The sequence below is a fragment of the Tupaia chinensis genome, unplaced genomic scaffold (genome assembly GCF_000334495.1).
Source record: "Tupaia chinensis unplaced genomic scaffold, TupChi_1.0 Scaffold144058_1, whole genome shotgun sequence".
NCBI classification, from domain to species: domain Eukaryota; kingdom Metazoa; phylum Chordata; class Mammalia; order Scandentia; family Tupaiidae; genus Tupaia; species Tupaia belangeri.
The window spans coordinates 238850-251828 of NW_006203910.1; the positions used below are offsets into that span (position 1 = coordinate 238850).

General features: G+C 36.4%; 1 pseudogene; it reads right to left on the minus strand.

Moving 5' to 3' along the window:
* Positions 1-12346, minus strand: part of LOC102494765 (pre-mRNA-splicing factor CWC22 homolog) — a 29493-nt pseudogene extending 17147 nt beyond the window's left edge.
* Positions 12347-12979: the final 633 nt, after the last annotated feature.

Consider the following 12979-nt stretch of genomic DNA (forward strand, 5'->3'; position numbering starts at 1 on the left):
CCCTACCCCCCCCCCCCCCCTGCCAGTCCCCAAAAAGAATTTGAATGATAAATGTGGTTGTCATTTTATAATATAGATTCGTACTCTGGATAACTGTTATGTCTTGGTCAATTTTTTAAAGGTAAAATAGTCTCATCTAATTTGAAAATATTTACTAGAAAAACTAATCTGTATTTGTCACTATTCGTGTTGCTTCTCCTGACTGCAGCCACTGAGACCTTTCATATTCAAGTTCCAACCAATCCCTAAGCAAGGAAGTGAGTCCCTCCAAAGTCTTACTATCACCATTTAATGGTATCTGGATTGGTCCTGCTGTTGCAGACATATTATCTACTCAGTCAGGCATTATCCTGCAAAACTGTGGGCTAATCAATTAATTATTAATTTAAGACCAGCTGAAAACCCAATGTAGAAACCTAGGACAAAATAAAAACCTTATTTTCTCATGCATGAGTACCTAATTTCATTAAAAACAAGTAAAATCATTTTAATAAGCAATATTTTATTTATTGAGAAATTAAAACTTAAAGACAAACAGCTAGTTAATAAAGATAATATTCTGCCATCACAAAGATATTATTAAATTAAAAACAAGTTTATAATGATGTTTGTGCGATTTGCACTACTGAAGTAGAATACATTTGGTAACTTCTTTGTCAGCTGCTTGAGTTTCTATTATTGAACAGTCCTAAGTCTGTTAAATTTGTTGTTGCTCATAGTTCTTTAAATAGTTTTTAATTAGTTTTAATTTGGAAAAGCAACGTTTTGGTGTTCAATGATGGAAACTGTCAAAATATTAATAAAGTATATATTTCACTTGTACTCGGGGGGAAAAAAAAGACTTGGAGGAAGTCACAAATCTATCTGGCATTTGAAGTCCTGAAAAAAATCCATCCTGATATCACCTGGGAAATAATTCTACATCCATTGAAGGAGCCAAAGTCATCTAAGCCTGATCTAGCGTTTTCTACTCTTCTAAGACTGGATTAACTTCTACTGGGCTCTTTACCTTGCTACCCTTTAAAATGAGAAAATAAGGGTTGGAGGTGCAAAGTTGGTACTTGCATCATACTACGTAAAATTTGACATTTTGAAACAAGAATACATATTTTCAAATGTGAATCCTCATACATCTGTTATTCAGCATGCAATATCAGAGTAAATATTTGTGCAGGACATCACTGCCAGGGTAGCACTGCAAATCTGCAAAAGAGCATTGCGTGCTCTTCCTTGTATGAGTTGTATATCTGATATCAACCAAAATCTACTAGCTGACATCAGTCACATAACCCACCTCTATTCATCACCCGTCTTGGTAAGCCACAGAAAACCTTAAGATATGATCTGACATGAATGGCACTACTTCTCCAGGGACATTGGCAGATGATTTATGTACTGAATCTGACAGTGACAAAGAGTAAGTGTTTCTCATATCAAAGCAGCCTCTTCCTATGACATCTTCACCACCTTACTCAGACCTACTAAAGTTTCAGAAATATCACGGAAACCCCAACGGATGCCTGTGAGTCTAATCAGAAGCTTTGTGAATAAGTAACTGCAAAAGATGCTGTCAACATACGACTCTGAAAAGTTAGAGTACAAAAAGGGACATGTACTGGTATCTCTCCAACATCAGAACTGGGTAAAAATTATTTAATTTGAAGATAACTAACTTGGGAACCAGCAGTTAGCGTAATGGCTATGTCGCTGGACTCCCAAGTAGTTGACCATGGTTCACGTCCCGGACCTGGTGGCTTAAACTCACGCCAGGCGCGTGTGCGTGCGTGCCCAAGATCCCAAGAAGAGAATGGAGGAGGAGGGATTGCGGCGTGACCATCCCCCCTGGGGGGTGATTTCTCGCTTTCTGTCTCTCGCCGGGCGACTGCACACCCCCTATAGCAAAAACCTCTCAAAAAAAAAAAAAAAGATAACTAACTTGACTATTTTTTTTTTCTTTTACAAGTCAACAAATTTTATTCTACTGCTACCTTTAGTCATTCTTGAACGTGGCAAGAATTGGGGCAAAAGATGGAAAGCAATTATTATAGGTTGCTCTTGATCTAGAAGAGTTTTTAATCTCATTTGGGATGTTATAACAAAACATATGGGAAAAAAAAGAGAAAACAAAAGAAGATAGTATGGATACAATTGCTATAGGTAATTGACCATTTTGATACTACTAGATCCCAGAAACCCATTCTCAATAGTTGATTAAATCTTTTAAAATAGTTCAGGTCAAGGATTTATCCTTAAATAAAGTATTGGATCATCAGGAAAAGTCATTACACATTTTTGCATAGGAAAGCACGTCATAATTTTCCTGACAACCTAAGTTATATCTCTATTAATGTTTCATATTAGATGATGCTAAATTAATAATATTCTACCAATCACAGTTGGAATAACCATGAAATACTTTAAAACAAGTAGGCAAGGATTATATCATGGTAAAAATATGTATTACATATAAAACAATGACAGATACATTACCAGAATGCAAAAACCTGTAGCATACTGTAGATATACCCAACTGTCAAAATGCTTGTCACTGTGTCAATAAATTCTGCTCCGATTTTCTTTGCTACTCAAAATAACATCATTGTCATCTTAGCCATAAATAACTCTAGTCATTTGATATGATCAAAAATTGACACCTTTTACCACTACTGAGAGGTAGACCAACTGGGGACTGAGGAATAGTGTTAGCATTACTATTGATGAACCTATTGAAGAACTTGGATTAGGTGTGGTCAAAGGTGGGATTCCTTTTCTTTTTGGAGGAGTTTTTCCTATAGGGCACGTGCACTCACCGGAAAGACAGAGAGAGACAAAGAGACAGAAAGCAAGAAATCACCCTCCAGGGGGCATGGCCACACCACAATCCCTTCTCCTCCATTCTCCTCTTGGGATCTTGGGCACCCACGCACACGCGCCCAGTATGAGTTTTAAACCACAGGGTCTGGGATGCAAACAGTGGTCAACAACATGGGAGTCCAGTGACATAGCCATTACTCTAACTGCTGGTCCCAAAGGTGGGATTCTTAAAACTGAACACAAGTCATAGACAGTATGTAGCAAACTTCTGGCCTCTCCATAGAGAAATAGCCTCATGTTGAAAAACTTTAGTCACACAGTAGCTAACGAAAATGGATGGTTTGGGCAACATGTCTGAGCTCAACCAGAACTACAACAGATATAGTTCTAGTTAATTTTCTTCCTTACAGTGGAAGATTCAATAAGGACAGCACAAAAAAATAAATAAATAAAAATTTAAAAAAATAAAAAACACTCCCTAACTGATGCTCCTACACATAGATGTCATTTAGGATAAAAAAGATGTTTCCTATATTTCTGCCCTACCCTGTCCACTGTAACATACATTGAAGCAAATCTTATTCCATAAAAAGGAAATGAAATATAAAAGCACTCTGAGAAGTAGTTAAGAATTAAGTCTCTAGAACCAGACACAGGTGAGTATAAGACTCGGCTCTACAACTTACTAGCTGTGTGATATGAAACAGGTTAATCTTAGATTCCGTTTATACATCTATAAATCAGAGCATAACCGTAATACTTAATCCAAAGAATTGTTTTGTGAGGATTAAATTAGTAAAGCTCGGTAAAGCACCTAGTAGGTAGATTACAGCAGACAGTATAATGAAATACTCAATGAATTTTAGTTTGAAAGACAAAAAAAATGGGTCTGGGCGGTATGATTAAATGGACACTTTTAAGCTTTCTCAATCCAAATAATCTGTCCTTGATAGCCTGCCGTATTTCCCTGAAATTCTCACTAGAAGAATATTTTGTTGTTGTTGTTAAATTAAATTGTTGGTCTCCAGAAGACCATTTTCAAATGCTTAACTCTAGGAAAAAATAATTCAGAAGCACATAACATCGCAACGTCACAGTAGTGTGGTTTAATTGATTCGTTAGCTACTAGATTGTAGTAGGTTTCTGAAAAGACAGGGCGTGAGTGCATCAGATTTTGGTAAGGAAGAGGTTTAAGGAAGACTCAATGGTAAACCTTGTTGGAAATATTTCAAGAGCATGGGTCAAGAAGATTAAAAAATATACAATTTCACCTTTTTTTTTTATCATCATGCCTGGGGTTGCTTCAAAATACATGAGATGCATGCATCTAATTTAACTGGCTCTCCCTGGAGTACTATAATTTAAAGGATAAGACTGTTGGTTCCATCAGAAGTATTTTTTAACAGCCCATTGGAGACCAGCCCTTGATTATTCCTTCAAATATAGCTTTGAATGTTTTTTGTTTTTTTAATATTCTCTTATACATGAGTACTAAATTCTCAAAAATTTTAAAAATCTCTATCCTGGGACACAACTGTATTCGACTTGCTATTATTTTAAAAACATTTATACCTGATTTGCACTGTTACTTTCCTATTTTGCTTAGCTACCTAGGAACAGAACTGTCTGATATGCAGAGGCAAAGACAGCTCACAGAGAGGACATGAGAATCCAACATGGAGGTTTCCTATTCCCTAATGTAATTCTTTTCTCATTTAATTACTAGTTCCTGGCTGTTCACTTTCCCCCCTAGTTCCCATTAGTTCCAAGTCGTCCAAATAGCTCTTAGAAAAGAAGTTCATTGTTATTGTTAACTATGGACTTGAAAAAGCACCTATGTAACAGTCACTTTTAATTGTAGTTCCTTCTATTTATTAGTCAATGCATTTTGTTTCTGATCTCTCTATATAATCATAAAGGCTTTCCATTACCTGTAACCATTTTTAATCTCGGACTGCTTCTGTAGGCATGAATTCATTTCACTATCCTGCTGCCTTTATCTCTTTCCTAAAATTCTTAACTGATGCAGCAGACTTATTTTATTCCATTTTCCTTTTTTCCCCTGTTTCCAGAACAGATTTTTCTTTACCTGGAGATCTTTGAACAGTCCTTTGGGAGGCTGCACTGAATTCGTCTTGCTCTTTACAATTCCTCTGAAAAAGAAAAATACAATCTGTTGTGCTTTAATTATAATTTCCCTTAGGATATGCTATTCTTCCATAGTCAGGAAGTTTAACACTTCTTCCTAGCAAACCAGAATCACTAGATTGCTTAGTTCCTCCAAATCTTAAAGCATTTTGTAGTCTGAAATTCCATTTCTAACCCAATTTAAGTGGCCCTGGTCACTGGCTTCCTGCCGTCTGAGTTTCCCACATTTCCAATCGATTTCCCAGGTTAAAATTGGTTTTCTTCACAGCCAAGAATTGACTAAGATCCATTAGCTTGGCTGCATTTGTTACTCATATATCTAGATATATTCTGCCTTTTCAACCTCAAATGAATTGGAGGGCGGCAGGTCTATACTAGTGAAGTCTGGATAAGAACAATTTAAACACACCGCTTTCCCTTTCACTTGTTAAAAGCAACACATCTGTAAAACAACTTTTAAGGAATATAATTAGGCTGTTTTGCCAATTAAAGCCATTCTTAACTGTTTTAAATGAATGCGATGAGACTGTAAGCACTTTCTGTTTAGAAAATAAAAATGAACAATTAAAAAGTGTCCAAAAATAATATTTTCTTAAATAAATCAAGTATTATCTCACCAAAATATATACTACAGTGTGCATTTTACAGAATATCACAATTATGTGTATATATGCACATATGTACACCACAATTAAGATTTGTGTGCATGTACTCATACATGTGTAACCAATAAATTGAAACTTTCAAAGCCTGGTTAATTTTTAAAATTCCTCTTTATCCTTCAGGCCTCAGAATAAAAGCCACCTCTTCTAGTTCAACCCCACCAGACAGAATTCTCTCCTTTCTGATACCATAGCACGAATAAATACCTGTGAAATAGTGCTTATGACATTATATAGAAAGTGTTCAGTCACAGCTGGCCGTAATCTTCTCAGGACCAAAGATCATACCACATACATTTCTATCACCATCCTATCTCTGGAATCTAGCATAATAACTGACCTGTGGTAGTCATTCTATATAAATCAACACAAAACCCCCATGTTCATTAATTATTAGCCTTAGCTAATATTAGCTTAAATTATTAGTCTACACTGGTGAAGTCAGAAAGCAGTAAGTGACTTTAAATGTTGGAAAACACCAAAAAAAATGGCTGCCATCCTAATCAATTCATTTGATCCAACACAGGTTGTTTATCGTGGAGGGGAGATGATGAGGTATAGATTTGGATTCCTCCTTAAACTTTACCACTACTCTCAAGAAGCAGTTTTATGTGGCCTTCATCTTAAAATTTGAGCTTAATAGGATATAACAGTCAAAAATTAAAGTCATTTCAGAAGAGCATCTAAGGCTTTGTGGAAAATTTTGTCCAAGTTCCCTCATATCTGAAGCATTTTCTATCCTGTATTCTTATTTCAGAAGTCCTGTGTTCTTATATCAGAAGACTGTTGGAGGCACGCACGCATACTTCCTAATCATATGAACCAAAGACTGATGAGGGGTGGGTATGTAGTCACTGCAAGAAGGAAGAAACAAAGACATGGTTTGACTATAATTTAGGTAAAATCTCTGCTCTCTACCCTCAACCTGGGTTTCAGTGGAGCATAGGCTTAACATAATCCAGGAACTAAATAAACCTTTCAAAATATAGGTTACTTCAAAACTACTTTCTGATGGAACCCTTATCTGCATATGTAGAGAACTGGTAATTAGCCTGGATTGTCACAGTGTTAGACATGCTAGCAAACTAAACAATAGTAAAAGAAGGACCACCAGGGTGATGAGAGGTCTGGAAAAATTGTCAAATAAAGAACATTTGGAAAAAAAAAAAAAAAAAAAACAGAAGAGGACAAGGAAAGAAAGTGGAATTTGTGTCATTTGTTTAATCAAATCTGATTAAAGAATGACTTGATTTTCTTCTCTTGGTCTTTAGAATTATAAAGAGGACCAAAAGTAGAATCATAACAAGCAGCTTTATCTGAGTGACTATTATGCATCAGACACTTGTATAATACATCTTTAAATTCTCATAGCAAACCTGTGGGTTATATGGTAAGATTATCCCTTTTTGATATAAATAAATATTCAGAAAAGTCATTTGCCCAAGGTCATACAGTCAAGATGTGACAAAGATGGAATCTTAGGCCTGTCAGAGTCAAGGACAACTGTTTCTCCTGTTCCATCCTCTTGTATCCTGGGTCAATGGAACCTCTAACCTCAATTAGTTGAAGACTTTGCATCTTTAATATTTGGTATACATGACACTAGATGTTGGCATAACGGCTATGTCACTGGACCCCCATATAGCCGACCGCGGTTCGAGTCTTGGACCTGGTGACTTAAACTCACACCAGGCATGTGTGCATGCATGCCCAAGATCCTGAGAGGAGAATGGAGGAGAAGGGATTGCGATGTGGCCATCCCCCCTGGGAGGCGATTTCTCACTTTCTGTCTCTCTGTCTCTCTCTGTCTGGTGAGTGAGCGCACATGCCCTATAGCAAAAACCTCTAAAAAAAAAAAAATTGGTATACTTAGAAATACCTAACAATTTTTTTCTTTAAAATTTGGAAGTGAATTTTAATTAAATTCTTTGTACCACTGTTTCTCTTTTTTTATTTACCTTTAATTATTGTGCATCTTTATAGCTTGCAACATCGTTTTTCCCATCATGCATAAAGTATATTTTAATCAAGTCAAGGACATTACCATATTTATCATCATCGACAGAAAACTTTCTTGTGTCTGTTACATGTTTTCTTTTTTCTGAGCCCTTTCCTTTCCTCACCCATTACTTGTCTCCTTCTAGTAACTTTGTAAGCAGATTCACATGTCCATATTTTAAATAGGTACTCTACGGAGGGCTCTTGGACTTGATGACGGTTGCATTGCAGCAGTGATTTTAAAAGTAAGCTCTAAAATGCACAAGAAATCAATGAACCTTCATGGAGGCTATCATGTTCTAAGCTAAGGGAGAGTGGGGCTCTGCAGTGTCCATATCCACTCATCCTCCAAACAGGGACATTTTGCTTTCATCTGATGTTCCAAATTACCTAGAACATAATGTGTACTAGACTATTTAAAAACTTTACAGATAATGGGACCAGCAGTTAGCGTAATGGCTATGTCACTGGACTCCCATGTAATCAACCGCGGTTGGCGTCCTGAACACGGTGGCTTAAACTCATGCTGGGCACGTGTGCGTGCGTGCCCAAGATCCCGAGGAGAACGGAGGAGAAGGGATTGCGGCGTGGCCATCCACCCTGGGGGGTGATTTCTCGCTTTCTGTCTCTCTGTTCAGCTTTCTCTGTCTGGCAAGCAGATGTGCCCTATGGCAAAAACCTCTCAAAAAAAAAAAAAAAACACTTTACATATACTAATTTATTTACCTTACAATAGCACTGAGGTTTTATTTTTACTATTTTAAAAATATGTGTATTTATTTTTACTGTTTTTCCCCATTTTACAGATGGTAAGAAACAAAACCCAAAGATGTAGGACAATGAAACTTGTCCAAAAATGTCACATAGGTAGGGTAAATGGTGATGATGGAATTTGAACCCAGGCTATCTGGCATGAGTGCCTGTACTCCTTAAGCATTATGTCAACCAACCTCTGAATTTTATTGGAAATAATGAGTTTCTTTGAGCAAATTAATGTGAATATTTATTTATTTACTTACTTACTTATTTTACTAGGGTGCATGTGCTTGCCAGAGATGGGCGACAGAGACAGAGAGAAAGTGAGAAAATCACCCCCAGGGGCTGGCCATACTGCAATCCCTACTCCTCCATTCTCCTCTGAGTATTTTGGGTATCACACACGCACCCAGTGTATTTTTCAGGCCACTGGGTCTAGGACTCCAACTATGCAGTTGGTCATGTGGGATCCAGCCACGTTAACTAACACGCTAACCAACTGGTCCAAATAACATCTAATGTTAAATGGATTCAAAATTTTTAAAATTACTATGATTATATTATCTGGAGGGTTCCTTAGAACTCTGAAAGTCTATTATTTAAAGTTTCTTTGGTTCAACAATGGTACTTTTTGCTGGACCAAGGACACCCTCCCCATCCCATGACTCTATACCCAGCTAAGACCTTAGTCACAGCCTCTGATTGTACACTTGATCTTGCCCTTGGCTTTGTTACACCAGAACTTTCTGAGTTTGGCCATAGTTGTACCTGTAGACTGACAAGTTACTGCAGCCTGACCTGGGCTCCTGGTTCTGAACTTTGCTCCCTGGCTTGTAGCATTTGGCTTGAGTCCATGACATTTCTGCACACTGAGAACAACTGATCTATGGGCTCCCTCTCCTCCACAGCTTGAGCATAAACTGGGATTAAGGTTTGTTGGGTACCACTGGTGAACTGGTGTAGCATATGAGCCTGAGGAGCCTCCTGGGGAAAAACTGTTTCCTAGAAAAGAAGGAACCAGCAATGACCAATGAGCCTGACCCAGTGAGAAAGTCTTCACCCATCAGAGTGGAAAGGACAGTCACTGTGCAACATAGTTGTCTATCTCTCAGATTTGTCTCCTAGTCAAGACCATCACAGACTCATGCCTCAGTGCTGGGAGAGTAGAAGGCACACACATAAAACACCAAGAGCTCTGGTCCATGCGAGACTCCATAAAGCAGTGAGCTAAAGATTTTAGCATCTTTGGAAATGCTCCAAAAGTAACAGTTGCATTCTCTACTGAAGTTTTGAACCACTTGAAAGTAAAAAAGGACAATGAATAACAAAAATATCTTTATATCTAAAAAGTTTAAGTTATAACTCAAGGTATAAATTTATATGAAAGCCAAAATAAACTTACGGACCCTTTCCCCTTTCTCAGCCATTTGAGCACTTGTAACAGTCCATTTGAGAGTTTACTGGGTATATCCAGGTCACTGCTTCATACTGGTTCTGAAGAAAGGTAGTATACCTCCCATATCCCCAATTATGACATATTCATTTACATCATTAATGCATAATAATGGAGGAACATTATTATGGAGAAAAGTCGGATTTTTCTACAGCATACTGTGGCACTTGCAGTGCCTCAACTGTGCTAGAATGTATGTACCCGCCTGAATAGCCCCAGCAACTAACAAGGGATAGGAAAATCCTCTGAAGCAATAATAGCACCTAAAACTGTGTTTTCTTGCTGAGAGAGTCCTATGTAATACACTAACATAGAGGAAAACAAAAGCGATTGAAATTTGACTGCTCCTTCTGTCTAGATGCTGTAGAAAATATAGATAACCTTAGTATACATACTACTTAATTTAATAACTATGCTAATATAACTGATGTTTCAATTTGTACAAAGGATTCCCGTTAAGTGTACTTGTTTGTATCTGCAGAATGAATAAAAAATGTGCATCTTCAGGACAGAGAATATGCCGTTTCTTTGAAACTCCAGATTAGAACAATTTCTAGTTACACATAAGTAATTAAATTTTGAAAAAAATTGAATAAAAACATTGCTATCATTAATGACGTTTGGCTTAATGTTCCAACTAATAAAATACCTGGCTATAAACTGGTCATTGCCCCTCAACCATATTTAAACAACCTAGAATTCAGTTCAATCTGGTTAATTTCAGTTTTTCAAGTAAAATCTGTACAGTATTCCTTCAAATTTTGCACTTATCATTGGTATTGCTATGCACACTGACTCTTTAATCTCCTGCAGTCTTACACTTATAAAATAAAACAAGAAGATCCAAGAAAGAAAAACACAGACTTGCCAGTTTAAACAAGCAGCCAAATGAAAGACATGTAACTCTAGGGAGCATAGCATAATTATTGCCCAAGATCACAGATTATTGATAAATTGACTTTCTGAATGTGCAGCAGCATAAATTGAATGAACATTGCCTTGAAAATTGAAGATTAAAATTGGACTAAAAGCTTTTCCTAGGAGCTTATACCCAAAAAAGATGCAACCATCAAGAGGTAGTGAATAGCCATCGTCATACTTTCAGGGACGTCAGTAACATTCCTCCCATAGCTACAGTACCACAAGGGGTATCTTTTTATTCATGAATGCAAAGTTACTTTAAATAGAGTACAAAATCATTATTAAAAGTGGAACAAAATGTGTATATTATACAATAAATTGATGTAGCAAATTATTATGTAATGATGGAAACATTATTATTTTGGCTTGACCAAAGAATGTGGAGGGGTGTAATTTGTCACAGTAAATTTAGATCCTTCAAGAAACACAGTATGATATTCAGGAAAAAAAAATGTTTACTTAAGTTGGTGAAATATTAGGTACATGGAAGAGCTTCTTTTATCAGATTTTTAAATCCCTTGGGGCCAGCAAATGCATAGTGGACTCCCAAATGCCTGACCATGGTTTGAGTCCTGGACCCAGTAGCTTGAAACAGACTAGGCACCATGCATGCGGGATTGTGGCATGGCCATTCCCCGTGGATGGTGAGTTCTCACTTGTCTCTCTGTCTCTCTCTCTGTCTCTCCAGTGAAACCACACGCCCTATAGCAAAAATCTATCTTTAAAAAAGATTTTACAAAATCTCATCAAAAGAAAGCTGTTAAAAATCAGCCTAAAGAGCAATTAGACAAGATATATTAAGAATGTCAGATTTATACTCTTTCAGCAAATAGTTTAAAAAAAAACATGTTCATGCTGGGAAAATTCATTTTGCAAGCTGTAGTGATATACAGTGATTGAATGCATTAAAAATGAATATTATACTAGGTACCTTGATTTTTACCCTTTCAACAGAATTGAAAGTCAGGTATTAAAAAAGTGTCCTTAAATAGTCAGTCCTAATAGTCAGTTTCTGATTCTTCCATTAGGCAATCTCTTACCAATCTTATTTTTTACCCCTATTGTTTGCTTAAAAAAGGAAAATTCATTTTGCAAGCTGTAGTGATATACAGTGATTGAATGCATAAAAAAAAAACTTCTTTTGTTAATTAACTTTACCTGTATAGCTATGTACACAAGAATTTTTGTACAATAATGTTCGTGATCATGGATGGGACATTTCCTAGAGAAGTAAAAATGATGTGGACATTTGAAGGTCTACCTTATAAGCAAAATAACTATAACTAATAAATTATGTAAGGAAAATAACTTGTAGCATTTGAGCTATAATGGTTAAGGTGAACCCATTAGTACCTGTGACTATGGAGGTCTAGAGAACCTTGGAATTATAAAGAAAATACTTCTAAACCTTAAATTCTCAAATTTAAGAAGGATATTTAATGACATAGGAAAGTGCTCCTAATACATTTGCATGTGATTACAAATATCTGTGTCAACATACATGTCACCTCTGGATGGTGAGAATGAAGTTTATAATGATTTTATATCTATAACTAAAAACTTCCTAATTTACCTTTTTGTATCGCCCAGTCATCATTTCAAAATATATTGACTGTTTATTATTGAATATTTGCTAGAGATATCCTCATGTAATATATGCCACTTGGGGTCATTTGTAATGAGGCCAAATATATTATTTTTCTTAGAGAAATTTCCCCTTATTCCATGTTAGTATTATATGTCATCCTGACCACATTTAATTGGCCCAGAAGTGACTACTACATGAACTTGTACCAAATCAGATTACTTTTGGAATAAAAAGTGTGAGATTTCTTCTGAACCAGATTTGTCACTTGAACTGATGTGAAATAAACTTGAGAACAGTCAGGCTGGTCAGATTTTTTATGTGCAAGCTGAAGCAGAGAAAGGCTTTCTATGGTGAGAGAACATAGAATGAAACAGAAAAGAGGTGCATTCAGCAAAAATAACAGAATATGGACCTCAAAAATCTCTCTCTCCTGAAAAATCAATGAGAACACAGACAAAAATACTGACAGGTGCAGAATTTTCACTACCTCTAAAAATTAACCAGGACTTTACAACTAACTGAGGAGTATTTCTTCAAATTAAAATGGCTGAATGTCAGTTAAGAACAGCAAGCTTTAAAGTGTTCTAATTTTCCTTATCCCTATAACTCCATGATAGCCGTGGAAACAACAGCTGCCAT